A 5,458-nucleotide genomic window follows, 5' to 3' on the forward strand; every position below is an offset into this window, starting at 1 on the left:
CGGGGTACAGCACGTGTGGCTCAGCCTGAGGAGTATCTACAGACACCACTACCACTGTGCATCTTGGACAGAAGCACAACCTGGAAAGCCTTAATCAACTTCAGTCAACCTTTATGTGCCATGAGAGAGAGAATCTGGTCAAGAAAATGGGACGGAGATACAATTATTTTTAAAAATTATAATTTATAGAAAAAAATAATAATTTATAAAAAATAATTCAAGAAGAAGGCACTCAGAATTCAAGGGACAGCCTATGCAGAGAGGAACCACTGGCTTGGAGCCTAAGTATTTATGCAGCTCTAGTCAGGAATGACCAGCTACATCAGGCATCTGATGTTTACTTAAAAATATTTATTTACTTTTAAATGTGCATTTACTTAAAAATGTTTAAGTAAATGTTTACTTAAAATCATATTGAGCATTTTCAAGCTTTAACTGCTTGCCTTCAGCAGAGAAACATTTCTCAGGATATTAACTTAGATAATTTCTCAGCTTTGTTGCTACCTTAGCATAAAGTAGGAAACCAAAACACTAAGATTAAATAGTTAACACTGTTCATTTTGTTAGCAATATTCTGACTCACTCTGAATTCACCACTGAATAGCAAGCTATCAATGCATCTCCAAACTACAGCAAGCCCTGAACAAAAAACTATTGGCTGCATACAAAACAGTCAGATGCTAAACCTACTTATGCTCATTAAGCTTGGAAGATCATCCATTAACACATTAACCCAACACAACTACTGCATTATAATGTGCAAAACAGCAAAGAAGAGAAGCACTGAATAATTTTAGCAGACTTGCCAGGTCTGACATATTATGGGTTGCTCTACAGAATTATCTTTCACAGTTGCATGCTGTATCACAACCTCCTGGCAGACTTCTGTCAAACTGGAACGTTGTAAATCCCTATTTTCTCCAGCAATATATGGATTCATGAAGTGTTTACTGTTATGTTGGAACAGGCTAAGACATGTCATAACATTTTTCACAAAAACTATCTTATCCAAAATACACAATAGCTTAGACAATTTTATACTCTCCAGTTTGTCTGAGCTGCCTCCAAGATGAATGCACTAGACAAAGGATGCTGAACAAGCACAAGGGTGCTACCCTCAGTAACTGGGTATCTCCAGCAAATGCAAACTGAACACGAAAAAAAAAGAAAGAACAAAATAAAAAAAAAAAGACAGGTACCACACACAGTTCTACTTTTCACATTTTTCACTTCATACTTATAAGATGGACAAATTTATTTACAAGTTATAGCTCAAATGAAATCTCCCAAGAACACACAGATTGTGACACTAAAGGAGATTATGGGCCATCTTTGTCAAATACCTTGTGCTGGCTGCTGGACTAAAATGAGGTATTTTGAAGGAAAAAAAATAAATATCCTGGACACAGACAAGGATAAGGTAACAGGAAAATGTATTATGCCTACTACCTCTTATCTAATATAACCAGAGGAAACCTCTATAAACTATTTAGTTTTGCTCCAGTAGGACTTCCAGGACATCTTCAGACATTCATTATACATTGCCTCATTGGCCCACTCCTTGCATGCTAAGGTGTATAATATCAAAGTAAATCCTTTCATATCTTCCTTGATAATACTTCTGTGGATAAAGAACTATGACAAAATGCTAATTTAGTATTTGTTAGGCAGGGAACCTAGCAACACATCTCTGTGAACTGCAATCCTCCTTTTCTTTCCGTGGTAAACATTAAAGGGTTTTGCAACATTTTAAGAGGTCACTTCCTTCTACACATCCAAGTAAAAATTATAAAATAAAAAAATCATACTCCACACACTACATTACCTAAAAATGTCACCTAGCACCACGTGACACTCCACTAACTCAGTGGATAAAACCCACTGCTGGTAGAGTCTAGGAGGCTCAACCCAGCGCCTCAAGGCAAGGCAGCAGGACCTGTCTCCAGCAAACAAGGCACACATCCCCAGGCAACTCTGCAGCTGCTATAACCTGCTGCTGGCAACAGCCCTCTCCATCTACTTGAAAACCTGGGAGCACTACAGAAGGAGAAGCTTCTATTCAAGTCTTTCTATCAGAGGAAAAAAATAAACAAGGTTTCCCTTGACACATTAAATGACATTTTAATGTTATTTCACAGCTTTAACATTTTTGCTGTATCTTCTGGGACTATAACTGGAGCTAAAGGGAAAAAGTTAAGCTGCATATTCTTCATAATAAGCATTGCCTTCATTTAACTTTAAAAAAGTTGTACAGATCTATACAGAATAAAGATTTCTGCAGGCTGAGATTTTTTTTTCCCTTTAAAATGCAATTAAGTGAAAATGTTAGAATTACATTTTCAATCATCGTCTACTTTCATTACATCCATAATATACTGTACACAGTCCATGAAACTCACCATAAATGAAAAATCATTGTAAGGAAATGATGAAAATTTTTGCCTCATTTTCAATAAACCACTTCTCCAAACAGGCATTCCAGTACTACACTGTCAACTCCTTTTAATATTGTTTAATGAGCCCTCTTCATATTAACAAAAGCCTACAAAAAATATTCTTCAGAAATCTAGTTAGTGCAGCAACTGTATTAGAAAAGCCTTTATCCTTCAGAACCATGAATAGTAATGAGAATAATACCTCATGGAATCTAGTAGGTGGCATGAATAAATACATCTTCCCTTTTAGAAACCTTTTATATTTTCAATTACACGAACCTTACCTTGAACTCTCAATTTAATTGACTCAGGAAACATTTTCTAGAAATACACTCTTTTCTAAAAACTACTTACAGGTTCTGAATAGAAATTTAATTGAAGCAATTCTTTTTTAAAGACAGGAATTATTTGAGCTACTTCTCAAGTAATGGGTGGGGAACAAAAAACAAGTGAGGAACAACCAGGGCCTGGAAAAAAAGAACTGCACAGTAGAGGACTCATACAAGATCTGCAGTGAGATCACAGATTACACTCCACTGCACAGATACAGCCATTGCAACTGCAAGTGTACTATCAGACTTAATGAAATATGTTCAATGTATTCTGCTTTTTACAAAGAAAATTTGAGAGAAGATGGGCTAAGTTCCGTGGAAGACAACCTGTGACATCCAAAGTCATTGTGAACTAGCTCTTTGGTGGAGGGAGATGAGAGAAGCCAGATCATCCCTGCTTACTTTCATTTCCATAAGCAGAGCAGCCCACTGAACTTTGACAAGCTCTGAATTCCAAAGGGAATGACTCTGAGCTTTCAGAGAGCCACCATTACCACCCATCAAGGTATCCCAGCTGCAGATGAGGCCATGGCAGGCATCTGAGATCAAGAGCAGTCTGTTCTGCAGGGAGCAAAACTGGTAAACTACAGACTGGTCAGCATGAAACATGCAAATTGTAAAGTGGTGCTCTAGTACCAGATATACGATGTCAGGGATTATACCTGTAAACCATAACTTTTTCCTCCAAAATCCACTTTTGGTGGAATTAAATAAAGAAGAAGTGTTTAAACAATGAGCAGAAGGCTCCCTGCAGCAGAAGGACTAAATAACAGTCAAATACAAGTAAAGGAGCAAGCAAAATCCATAAAATAGAGGGAAAAGTGCTCTGCAGTAAGCTTGTTAAACCTTGCACTGACAGCAGTTGGGAAATAATCATGAAATAGTTTCTCGTGCTGAAGTTTAACAGGAAGTATTTTTATCTGAAACGAAAATGTAAGCATTTCAACCCAAATCCTACTAGGCAGATGAGAACTGAGCATACCTTGAGTGACTTTTTACACCAGTGAGCTATTCCCACCACACACAGGTCTCACCTCCCTACTGCTGTACAAGCACAAGCCCAGTGACTCTCACGTAAGTACAGTTAAATCAAAATGCACCAAGCCACTCTCATGGCCTTCTGTTACACAAAATCCACAACACCCCTTATCAGGTCTTTTAGGAAGTTGAGAAGTCATAAATCAAGGGGAGCGTTGTGGGTAGAAATGCCCAAAGAAATGTTAGCATGCATGAAAAAGCTCTAGCTGAATACAGTATGACCTGGGTATATGATGAGACCAGGTTGCCAAAGGTTATAAAAAATAAAATTGGGAGGGATATTACTTCCCAGGCTGTAGAAATGATGTTGTGATGTCTCTGGGGAAAAGAAATGCTATTTAGCTAAAGACTCAAATGTGTGAAAGATCTTCCAACCATCTCATCTGCTGAATTAATCAGTAGGAAGCTGTAAGTTTTAAAGAGCACTCACCATTCCCAGAACAAAAAGATGGTGCCTCTATAGCATCTGGAATGCATTCCTGGAGATCCATAAAAATCACACAGCTATTTTCTGTTTGAAAAATTACGAATAGTAACTTAAACTGTGGCTTTACAGGCTTTGAGCCAATCTAATGTCTCATCACTACCCAAAGGCTTGCTTCCCATCCTCCCTGTCTGCTGTTGCTTCTCTTGCCTTTCTCCAACTCCAACCACTCCTCTTTCTCAATTCTGGCCATCTGGCATCCCTCCTCCCCTGCCCCAAGCTCTGCAGTTCAGTGGACCCTTCCAGGGCCCCACTTAACTCAGCCATACAGGAGAAACCTACTGAGCCAAGTTTTGGGGGGGGGGGGATTACCATTTTATTCCATTAAGTTAGCTCATGGGAGATGGGCTGCAGTAGAGCCCAAACAAGGGTCACAGAAAAGCTCTTGGGAAGGAACTGGAAAAAAAGAGAAGGACACAGGAACTCCTTGTTTCATATACGGTGAGTTTGTTCAGTTTTGTGAAACCTTTGAGGTCGCCACATGCTAAGCAAAAGGTGTGAGAAACTCATGTGTGTTGTGCTTTCTAGGTCAGGGCCAGCCCCATAGCCAAAGGCAAGTGGAAAACCTGAGGAAAGCTTGTCAACATTATTAATTAGAGCAGAACCACTCAAGTCTACTTAGGCCTGTCAGCTTCCTTGTGCGCTTCCAGCGCCCCCAAAGAATTACTGTATTTTCCTTGTCAGGCATGTGAAGATGTAAAGTTCATTTGAGGATGCTTAGCCAAATGATTGGAGTTTACTAAATTGCTCTTTGAGGACCAATCTCTAGCAAAACAGCCCTAGTCACCATGCTGCATCCTCCAGCAAAACCCGTCAGGTAACATGTAAACATTCCAGGGGAAAAAAGAAGTTGCATGTTCTCCTACTGACAACAGCAAGCCTGTTTTTTTCTGAAAATACTTCAAAAAGACATAAATGCTCACTCCATCAGCCTCCAAACTGAGATTGTAAAGATGGGCTCCAGGCAAAAATAAATAAAAGCACAAAAATATCCTCCTCCAACAGAGGTTTTCAGAAGAGGTGAAATGTCAGCTCTGAGAATAACTCCAAGACCTGCATGCTACATATCAAATTATTCCCTGTGTTTCTGAAAGGACATAGCTGAGGAAGAAAACGTGTATTTTATCTACATATGGATATCTGCAGCACCTGCATGAAGAGGTGACGCT

General features: G+C 39.1%; 1 protein-coding gene across 1 annotated transcript in view; it reads right to left on the minus strand.

The window, feature by feature from the left end:
* The window catches only part of CDKAL1 (CDK5 regulatory subunit associated protein 1-like 1), a gene marked incomplete at its 3' end in the record, with an annotated part of 265,833 nt that overhangs the window by 254,461 nt on the left and 5,914 nt on the right, over window positions 1-5,458 (minus strand). The gene's annotated exons all lie outside the window — the stretch shown is intronic.

The sequence above is a fragment of the Merops nubicus genome, unplaced genomic scaffold (assembly GCF_000691845.1).
Source record: "Merops nubicus isolate BGI_N331 unplaced genomic scaffold, ASM69184v1 scaffold4387, whole genome shotgun sequence".
In the NCBI taxonomy this organism is placed as follows: Eukaryota; Metazoa; Chordata; class Aves; order Coraciiformes; family Meropidae; genus Merops; species Merops nubicus.